Here is an 11,409-nt window from a genome sequence, read left to right as displayed (position 1 = left end):
CACAATTCTGTTGTGGTACCATCTGGCCTGCTACCATCCGAAGGAGAAGTCGGCTTGGCAGTCTTTCAAATCTCCCTCAGCCGATTTGGAAGGGAAACGGAGAAGGAGTCCTGGGTGCTCTCTGAGCTTGGTGGTTTTCTTGCAGATGTTGATGCTAGTAGGAGTGGATTTGCTCTCACTTCATCTTGAATAGAAGAGACTTTGGAGATCTTCTAGTTCAGCCCCCCTAGTCAAGCAGGAGACCCTATACCATTTCAGACAAGTGACTGTCCAGTCTCTTCTTAAAAGCCCCCAGTGATGGAGCACCCACGATTTCTGAAGGCCACTTCTGTTCCACTGGTTAATTGTCCTCGCTGTTAGGACGTTTCTCCTTAATTCCAGGTTGTTTCTCTCCTTGATTAGTTTCCATCCATTGCTTCTTGCCCTCTGGGGCCTGTGGTTGGTGCTTGAAGTTGAGGTCCATTTTCTAGAGGCTTCCCCTGTCAGTGTTGGTGGAAGTGGCCTTGGAGGTTGTTTGGTTCGGCTGATTAGCTGGTTGGTAGTTCCTCGATTGGGGTACTCTTTACTTCTCGATGATGGTCTGATGTTAATCTTGGAGTTGATCTATGCTCACCTGGGTGCTGATTGCTGGTGGAGAGGGGCTTGGGACTTTGTGTTCCCTTTTGCCTTGTTTCATATCTATAGCATGTAGATATTGTTTATGGCATACCTACCTATTTGTCAAGAGGGCCAGATTTCTAGAAATTCCCTGTCGTTTTTGGATTTGGCTTGGTCTGGGATGGTCACTTTCCCATTTGAAACGATGGTTAAGTCTGTACATATATTGTGAAATTAAAGAGTTTTCATCATGTCTTCTACCTGCTAGTTGTTTTCATGGATGCGTTCTGCTCATCTGCCTGTTTGTCCTATGTAGTGGCTGCTGCAGTCATTACACTGTTGGTTGTGGGTGAGTCCTGTTTTTTCTTTGGGGGCTGCTGGGTCTTTTGGCTTACTTAGGGTGTTTTGGAGAGCTTTAGTGGTACACTGATTCCATGTGGTTGTAATAGACTGTTGATACCGTGTTTCCCCGAAAATAAGCCAGGGTCTTATTTTCTTTTGAAACCCCACCCCCCACCCCGAAATAAGCACTTGGCTTTATTTTCAGGGAGGCCTTATTATTTTTGAGGTGCAGGAGGCGGCAAGCGTGGTCACCTCATGGCTGCTGCTGGGTTGCAATATTTTCGGGGAAGGGCTTATTTTAGCACATGCGCTCAAAAGCCCAATTGGGCTTATTATCTGGGGAGGTCTTATTTTGAGGGAAAGAGGGTAGTTTCTGATATATTTTTGAGGCGGCAGTGTTATTCTTATTACGGCTTGTGTTGGTTGTACTATATTGGGTTTGAGTGGCCAAGCACTTTTTGATGAAATTGCTTGGATATTAATTTTGTTGGAAGACATTGTATAGATGCACACTTTCCTTTTTCTGTTGTTTAGGGTTGCTGCAGTGTGTTACTGCTTGTTTAAATAGAGTTTTTATGCAGCTTCTCTTGTGGGAGGTTGGGTTATTGCTTTGGCAATGGAGCACTTAATTGGTGTGAATGGTTTTTGCTACACTATCTTGTGTTTCTAGTTTGCCATCGATATCCGAGAAGGTGTCGGCCTCTCTATCGCTTTGCCATTGCCTCCTTCTGGGGCTGAGAGAGGGACTGACTCAGAGTCATCCGACTGCTTTTGTGCCCAAGGTCTCCCCGTTTCTAGTCTAAAACCTTAACCACTAAACCAAGCTGGCTCTTGAAGAACTGAATTGCAGTTCACAAAATATTATGTCTTTTAGTACAATTCGTTAGATGCCAGCGAAGGGCTGCTAATGTGGGATTATGTGTGTGAAGCAGTCCAAGAATTGAATTGGTTTATAATGCTGTACTTGACTTGTACAGCAGATGGCAGTGCAGAGTAGCACACGGGCGTTTTTCAGCAGTGGCTTTTTCTCTGTCTTCACCTGAGACTGGTCTGCCTAAAAGAGTTTATAGCAGGGGTGTCCAAACTTGGGAACTTTAAGACTTGTGGACTTCAACTCCCAGAATTCCCCAGCCAGCATGGGGAATTCTGGGAATGCTGGCTGGGGAATTCTGGGAGTTGAAGTCCACAAGTCTTAAAGTTCCCAAGTTTGGACACCCCTGGTTTATAGGTAATAAAAATAAAACTGATAAAAGGTTTAATTCTATGTCCTGCACAACGTTTAGCCCTCTGGTGGTTCAAAATAACAAGCAGCATAGGTTATTTCGCAGTTAAGACAAGCTGGTTACCCTTTTAGTTTCAGGTTTAATGCAGTTTGTTAGAACAATTTGTTATTAATCTGCTGTTAAGAGTCGTTTAATACTGCTGTACACACCTGTATCACACCTCAGTCTGCTTATATTGGGCAGAATTTTTAAAATATGGTTTTTATTTAAAGTTTTTAAAAATATAAAACTACGACAAACTAATATAAACAAAGTAAGGGAAAAAAGGAGGGGAAGGAAGGAAGAAAATAAAGAGAAAGCAAACTGCAAGAAAAGAAAAACAAGTAGAAGAAAAAACAAAAGAAAGATACAAAGTAGCTTCCAATATTCTTCACAGCCATTATACAGTAAGTACAACTATATTTTAGCCTCTCTATCTAAAGTTAAATCATGATGCTCTTCTTTCTAAACCCGTCTAATCATCAAAACCATGAATCATGTTTTTCCCCTTTTTATGCAAAATGTCTGCAATGGCTTTCCAGTCACCAATGCATGTAAATGCTGTTTCTTTCTCCAATCAAGTCAATTTAGCGATTTGCCTCCTGCCCACCCAGCAGTCCGAAAGCATGCAACATTGCGAATAGACGAATGGAGGCCACTTTGGTGGGGAAAACCTAGCTGAGTTCATGTGTGCGGAGAACGGAAGCTGGCAATGGACTTGGCCGGACAAAAAGCATCGTGACACAAGGCGAAGCAAGGCGAGACTGGGGGAGGAGCCCAGAAAAGCCAGCACCACTATCGTACTCAGCTGGTGTAAAGCTAGTTCACTCCCCACCATGCACCAAGGACAGGCGCATAAGCACGGAACAGAATGAACCAGCAATTTAGGCTCTCAGGAGGACTGCATTTTGTGTCTAGCATGTGTAGATTTCCCTGACATTGTATACCATACACTAAATAACTTTCTTTCAAACTATAACATAAATTTCCATTCTTTCAATCACATATTCTCATTGTTCTATTTGTATATTAGAATCAATATTGTAGCCAATTTAATCTTACATCCTTTGACCTTTTTTCTTTTTAAATTTCAATAAAAGCTTATACATTTTAGCAATTACCCATCATTTGTACACAATTCCATTTCAAATCCTTACATTGTTGAATAACATGCATGTTTTGCCTCATTTTTTCTGATAACTAAGTAATGAAACCATTGGCAACAATGTCCCTCTATCATCGGTGTTCTCTTTATTTTGGCATTTCATGATACGTTAATTCTCTTTGCCTATTGTGTATGAAATGCTTCTTGTGCTGAAATTCATAAGGGTGCTTTGGGCACAGCCTGGTTTGTATCTGTTCCTTCTCAATATGGCACATTTAACATAATGATTTATGTTAATTATTTTGACATGGTTGTATTATAAATAGCCACGTCACCCAAATCTCAGTTCACGTCCTACTAACACTAAACATCTTTTATTTCTCAGGAATACCCACTCTTTCATTGCAACCAAACAACAAGTTGCAAAATACACTTTCAGATCAGGTAAAGGTAAACCCAACCCTCTTCTTTCCTTTCCATGTTGTAGACCTTTATACTTGGCTCCTAATTTTTTCCCTTGCGACACAAGCTTAGATATATTGTTTTGCAGTTACAAGGAAAAAAGTAAAAGGGAAACTTTCTGCCGCTCCTGCCCCCCCCCACTCTCCCCCCCCCCAGTTTTGACTTTGTATCCTTAATACTCATTTGACATTTATTTGAGTCTCATTTGATACTCTGTAGTTGCATTCATTCAGTTGCATGTGGAAGCAGTCAGCGTGAGCTAAATGGACTCCAGAGGATGGTAGAGGACAGGAAGGTCTGGAGGAATGTTGTCCATGGGGTCGCAATGGGTCAGACACGACTTTGCAACTAACAACAACGTTTCATTCATACTCTCTGTTTCATATTACCTTTATCTCTTTTGTTTTGTAAAATATACAAATTGCCTGTGTTCTGTAACATTAAACAACGTTCCTATGAAAATCCAATCCACTGGTCTATTTAATATTTTCAAAAGCACTTTTTGCCAAAAACATATTTCAAAATTACTGTTCTTTTTACATCTAACCCTTGTTAAGGTTTTTGCTAACTATTACAATCCTTTAAAACAATTTTAACTTTCTTTGATCCAGAAAAACAGTAGATTCACCAAGCAGTTTTCCCTTATTCTGCCAATTGGAAGATCTTTAACTGTAAATTTTTTATCTGATAATTGTTAAAAAAGGACGCATGAAGCTTTGGAATGACATGGAGGGAAGTATGCAGTGGGGTACCCTAAGGCTCTATCTTAGGCACAGTATTCTTCAACATCTTCATCAATGATTTGGATGAGGAGATGAACTCATCAAATTTGCAGATGACACCAAGCTGGCAGGAATAGCCAATACTCCAAGAGGTAGGCTTAAGAGTCAGAAGGATCTTGATGGGCCCTATCTAAGAAAATGAAATTCAGTGGTGAAAAAATTACATTTAGGCAAGAAAAACCAAATGTACAGGTATAGGATAGGTGGTACCTGGCTCAATTGTGAGAAGAATCTTGGTGTCCTAGTGGACAACCGTTTAAATGTGAGCCAGCCATGTGCTGCAGCTGCAAAAAAGGCGACACAGTTCTAGGCTGCATTAATAGAGGGACAGAATCAAGACCACGTGAAGTGTTAATACTACTCTATAAAGACCCTCGGTGAAACGACCCTTGGAATTCTGCCTCCAGTTTTGGTTGCCCCATACAAAAGTTGTTGACACTTTAGAAAGAGTACAAAGAAGAGCAACAAAGCAATTGGGACTGGCAGCTAAAACATATAAAGAACGTTTACTGGAACTGGGTATGTCTAGTTTAATGAAAAGAAGGACCAGGGGTGACATGATGGCAGTCTTCCAATAGCTCTGGGATTGCCACAAAGAAGAGGCAGTCAAGCCCTTATCCAAAACACCTGAAGGCAGGACTTAGAAGCAATGGATGGAAACTAATCAAGCCTAACCTCAGAGAGGTAGGGCTAAAAGCTTTGCTACTGAGGGAAAAAAGACATTACATACAGTTATAGCTTAGAACTGGCTTTTAAAGCCAGTTCATCTCAGAGATTTTCGCTGTTGGCAGAAGTCCTTTCTGTCAGATTTCATGGTGGTGGCAGAACAAACTCCACACAGAATATTTTGCCACATTGTTGACTGCATAATTCTGGCACCTTCCTCACTGCTGGAAAGGCAGCCTTCCTTCTGTAACGTGGTTCAGGAATCTCCACAGGGCTTGTTCCAAAAGTCAAGATGGGGCTCTCCTGCTGCAAGAGAAGCTCCACCCATTATCACATGCATTGCACTTTCATAGCCAAGATCCTCTCTTTTTGACCAGACCCTCTGCCTGGCCCGTTGTTGATGATGTTAAAAATAATTAATTGGTAGCAACCAGGATAATCCAAGGAGAGGGCAGGAAGTCATCTGCTTTCTTCCCAGATGGTCTGCAGAGTAGGGGCTACAGCTGGATCGAGAGTAGCTTTGCTTGGACGGAGGATGTACCAACTCCATGGTACCTGCAGCTTTGCTCCAGCAGTTGCACCTGAAGCAGGATCAACTGTGCGCCATCAAGTTGTTATCAATTCCTAGCAACTGCATAGATTTTTTCCCTGTGATTTTCCCCCCAATCTTGTCCATAACCTCTACTTTCAGTTCTCCTGTGACGCCCTCATCAGTCCACCCACCTTGCTGCTTCCCTTCTTTCCCCTTCTATCTTTCACAGCATTAGAGCCTTTCCAAGGTAGGATAATGTGAGCCATTTGTGCCTCAAAGGGCCACTACCTGTCCTCAACTTACAACCACAATTGAGCCAACATTTTCTGTTGCTAAGTGAGACATTTGTTAAGTTTTACCCCATTGTATGACTTTTCTTGCTGAATCCCTATAGTTCTTAAGTTTGTAATGTGATCGTTAAGTGAACCTGGTTTCCCCCTTGTCTTTGCTTGTCAGAAGGTTGCAAATGATGAGCACCTGACCTTAAGATGCTGCAACTGCCATGAATATCAAATCAGTTGACATGATTTGATATTTAGGGTCACACGAGGAATGCCGTTGAAACTTCAAATGGTCACTACATGAACTGTTGTAAGTCGAGGACTAGCTGTACTGTGCAAACATTTCAGAAGGCAGTTGTGCAAAAATGCCGCAAATTAAGAATGCTTTCTGAAATAGCAGTGCTTAGTTTATTTTCTTCTAATCAATTACCATCATGGAAAGTATATGAGCAGAAGAGATGCCCAAATAATTTAAACATTTGGGGTGGCCTCTTAGTAAATTGGGAGTCTCAGTGCTGGAATAACCACAACCACAATCACTCCTCTCAAACATATGACTAGTTTTTCTTTTTCTTTCATTTTCTTTTCTCATAATTACTTGTATTGGGATTATTTTTTATTATTTATGTTGTTTGCATTTGTTGTTATGGATTTCCCCAGTGAGGCTAAAACAAATTTCGTTGTATTTAGTTTGTGCAATGACAATAAAGGCTATGCTATTACTATACATCAGGGGTGTCCAACCCTGGGAACTTGAAGACTTGTGGACTTCAACTCCCAGAATTCCCAGCCAGCATAACCCAACCCTGGGAACTTGAAGACTTGTGGACTTCAACTCCCAGAATTCCCAGCCAGCATAGTCCAACTGTGGCATAGTCCAACCGTGGGGAATTCTGGGAATTGAAGTCCACAGGTCTTCAAGTTCCCAAGTTTGGACACCCCTGCTATACCTAATAAAGAAGAGCACAAGAGTTGGGAGTGATAGCCGTCCTCTTCAAAAGAGAGAAGCGGGCGTGGAATCCATTCTCCTCAATCCCGGCCCAGGCACCTGCCGGCCTGCCTCCTCCAGCATCCCGAGACCAGCGGGCTACGCTGGACGAAAAGAGCCGCTCCAGGCGCTCCGCCGTTTCCGGCCGCCCCGCCCCTCGCCCCGCCCCTCGCCTGTCAATCCAGCGGAAGCCCCTCCCCACGCAGACCCCTCCCCTCGGCGTCCGGCTGAGAGCCACCGCTGCCGTCGCCGCCGCTCCTCCGTTTCCGGGCCGCCGCCGCCGCCGCCCAACCGCCCGCCCGCCCGCCGCTCCGGAGCGCAGCCAGACCCCCGCCCGAGCCCGCCTGACGGGCAGAGCGCCGCCGGCCTTCAGCGCGGTGGCAGGTGAGCCAGGGCCGCGCGCCACGGGGCCTGGGCTCCCTCAGGAGGGCCCGTCCGCGCTGGGAAGGGGCGCCGCTGCCTCCGCGCCTGACGGGCCGCCGCCCAGCCCCGCGGACGGGAGGGCCGAGGCGGGGGTCCGCGGACGGGAGGGGGAGAAGGGAGGGCCCTGCCCGGAGGGCGAAGGCTGAGGGCGGCGAGTGCGCCTGCGCCGGCGGGGCCACGGAGGATCGCGCCTCGGGACCCTCGGCCGCCGCCGGGCGGGGCGGGAAGCCCTCCGCGCCTGGAATCCCCGGCTGCCCCGGGGGAGACAGGGCCGGAGGCGAGTGGCAGCCCGGCGGCCTCGGCTGGGGTGGGCCGCCCTGCGTCCCCGCGGAGGGCCTGGGCCGGTTGCCTTCGCAGCAGCAGCAGCAGCAGCCGCGGCGTTGGCTGGGAGTCTCCCGGGGCTGAAAGGCGGCCTGGGGCCCTTTTAAGCTGGGCTGCTTTGAGTAGGGAACGGCCCCCTTTGGGAGAGGGGATCGCGTCAAACGGAGGACGGGATTCCGTTGGTTTTGAACCTGGGAAAGAAGCCGAAAGTGCCTCGGTTTTTGGGGGGTGGATCCGGCCCAGCCTTGGAAAGTTCATGGGCTGCGATCGCCAGCATCCTCCGAGAAGCAGGAATGCAATCATGGGTCATTTCCAAAGCTTAGATATTTCACCAAATAGTAAAAAAAAACCACCCAGAAAGAATAAGCCAGCATCTGAAAAGAGAACATAAGGAAGGAGCTTCATCTTTTTTTGTTTTCAAACCTTCTCAATAGGATTGAATTTTCCAGAAAGACTTCCAATAAGCAAAGCACCGTCCCCTCTATTGTAAAATTGTTATTTTTAGTTTATTCCTTGGTGTGACAAATTTGCCATTAAGTTACAAGGTTACTCTTATATAGAGTTTCTAATTGTGCACACCGTAATATTAAACTGCTTGTGGTATAATATCTTGCTTTAATGCAGTAACAGTATTAAAATACACATGAAGGCCCAATAAACAAAAGTGTTGAATATGAAAGCATGTTGAGCTAGTGTGATAGCTTTATCTCATAATTTTGAATGCTATAAATAAAAAAGACACCTATAAAATTGTTTGGAATAGTTCTTATATTTTGGGATCATATATTTGGGCTATTCGTACATAGATTATCCTGCTGCAGCAAAATGTTTAGAGTTGTGATCCTTCCAAGAGTATAGTAACAGTATAGTATCGTGCTATATATTGCATGGACTATGTTATCCTTCTCATCCAGTCCATGAATTATCTCAGTTCAGCTGGTTTCATAGGTTCAAAGAAAAAGAAAAGGCAAAAATAATAGAAATTTACCATTATGCAAAAGATCGAGCAGAAACACCTTTAATTTAGAGTTCAGTTTGTTTCAACAGGCTTATTTGAAGTATATTTAGTTAAGAATGTTTCTCTCAAAAGAGCTGTGGAAAGTTAAAGCTTGCTGTTTTTACATCTGTTGTTGATGAATCTTATATCCTTTAAATGTGTTTGTTTGAATTCAGAATTATTCTACTTGTAACTTTCAGATTGTATTTATGCAGAAAAAGGAAAGTTTATAAGGAAAAGGCATGAGTTAGTACAGGGGTGTCCAAGCATGGCTGGCTGGGGAATTCTGGGAGTTGAAGTCCACAAGTCTTAAAGTTCCCAAGTTTGGACACCCCATAGTACATACTATGAAACTGGTCTGTCTTTGAATGCAGCTTAACTCACAGGGTTGTAAGGAGAACTGAGAAAAAGAGTTTTATACAATATTTGGTATCTTCACGTACTATAGGAATGATAGGATAAAATGTACTGTGTGAATAAAATGCTCAGCAGTACAGGTAGTCCTCGACTTACAACAGTTCATCTAGTGACGGTTCAAAATTACAATATCACTGGAAAAAGTGACATGACCATTTTTCACACTTACGACCATTGCAGCATCCCCATGGTCACATGATCAAAATTCAGACATATATTTTTGATGGTTGCAGTGTCCCAGGGTGACCTTCTGACAAGCAAAGCCAGATTCAGTTAACAAGTGTGTTACTAACTTACCAAACTGCAGTGGTTCACTTAACAATAAGAAAATGGAGCTTCACTTAACAACATAAATTTTGGGCTCAATTGTGGTCATAAGTCGAGGACTGCCTGAACTGCTCTTCTAGCAGTATCTGTATTAGATTCCCTGTGTAGTTTCTACATTAAACATATTTTTTTCCAAATTCCATGGTATATTTTTTTATATTATGTCAATTTGTGCTTCATTTTCCTGCAATTGGAAGTATATTGCAGTCTATATGTATGTAAGACTGCTCTTTATTTTTCTAGCAGTACTGTTCAGTCTTTATATTGCTGAGATGATTGTTTTACCTATGCAGCCTTAATAAATTTAATCCTGTGATGCTGAAATGGCATATATGCCAGTGTTGCAGATGGAAATGCTGACTTCAAGTTTTTAGGGGCCGCAGTAGAAGTTGCTAATTAAGGAAAGTCATTGTTCAGTCACTGGTATGACATGAAGTTGATATGCGGATTGAGATCGCAATTGTGCTGTTAGTGAATGGATTTGGATAAGTGACTGGTTGGATTCACACATTGTATTCATCTGTAATATGGCCTGTTCGGCCACTGCTGAGTCTGTAATGTGAGCCACCAATTAGGAGTTGTAGACTATAGTTTGTCAAATAATATAACTGTACATCCAACTAATTATGGGTTAGTCAAAGAATATAGTTAACGCAGTATGTGAGCCATCTGTTTTTTCCTATATTATTGAAAAGTTATGAAAATGACTTTAATAGAATTTAATAAAGGCATTAAACCTGTAGTGTGGCATGGCAAAAATTCCAAGAACTGAGTAGCATTTATAGAATGGTTTTCTTCTCTAAATGACCCACAATGTGTGCTTGCCTTTATGAAACTACTGTTGAGATGTGCAGTCAGCCTCTCGGAAATTTTGTGGCTCCAGGAGGTGGGACGGATATATTATTACCTTGCTCTTCTGGATTCACAGATGTTAAGAATTGTCCTGGTTAAAAGGAAGAGAGAAACAAATAGCCCAACAGGCAAGATTATTGCAGTTTTCTTCACAGCCGTCTTTGTAAACAGCTTGTTTTTGAGCATAGATGTCCCACAAGATATTTTCTTAGTAAATTATATAATCCTTTGTGTACTACTTAGTGTTGCTGGTTTGAATAAACATAGCTGTCTCATAGTCAACGCACATATTAAGCATGGTTTATTAATAAACCACAGTTAGCTGGCTTGCCTAGTGTGTTAAAGATACAAGCTGTGTTTTATAGATTACAGTTGTTAGGTTCACACAAGCTAAGCAAAAGTCAACAAATCATATTTAGTCAATGTAAAGTTCTCTCAATTATGGTTTGTGAACCATGGCTTATGTCTTATTAAAATGTGCAAATGCTGTAGATGCAAGAATCTTCTTTGAAAATATAAACTATGGCTGCTGACATCTATATTTAAAGATATTACATTGTTTTAGTTAGTGTAATTTGTGAATATAACCAGAACTAAGTTAAAACCATGTTAGATTTGATGCAATATTTGAACTCAGCATCTATTCAAAGTCTTATTAACTAGGAACAAAACTTAGTATAATGTGTGAACTTGCCATTATGCATGCATCAAAGAGCAATAAAGGATTGTAATTGTAGGAGAACTCATGTTACAAAATCTCTTGTAGACAATATTATATTCTGGATCCTCCTGTATCTATTGTACATTTTCAGGTGTTAAACAGGCACTTGATTTATGAAAATGAATCGCGCTGATGCATAATAAGGTTAAAGCAAATATGTAAACTTGCAGGTCCAATCCTAAATTTCAGTTATTCCGCTGACCTACCATTATAACAAGAGCCTGTATCTTCCTTTTGATGCAAAAAGTACTCGGTAGTATTTGTGCACAGAATTATATTTCACTTTCAGATATCTGTGTTTTGAGACACTTGTTACAGAGAGGCATTTTCTGTG

The 11,409-nt window shown here is 42.5% G+C and overlaps 1 protein-coding gene across 1 annotated transcript in view; it reads left to right on the top strand.

The window, feature by feature from the left end:
- Positions 1 to 7,217: 7,217 nt before the first annotated feature.
- The window catches only part of GARRE1 (granule associated Rac and RHOG effector 1), a 76,660-nt gene continuing 72,468 nt past the window's right edge, over positions 7,218 to 11,409 (top strand). Inside the window, exon 1 of the mRNA XM_081963426.1 lies at positions 7,218 to 7,401. The gene's annotated coding sequence lies outside the window, so the exon portion shown is untranslated. The remainder of the gene's footprint in view (positions 7,402 to 11,409) is intronic.

Source organism: Natrix helvetica (genome assembly GCF_964273705.1).
Source record: "Natrix helvetica genome assembly, chromosome: 10".
Classification (NCBI taxonomy): Eukaryota; Metazoa; Chordata; class Lepidosauria; order Squamata; family Natricidae; genus Natrix; species Natrix helvetica.
Note: the sequence above shows the minus strand (reverse complement) of the source record. Positions and strands in the feature narration are given on the sequence as shown.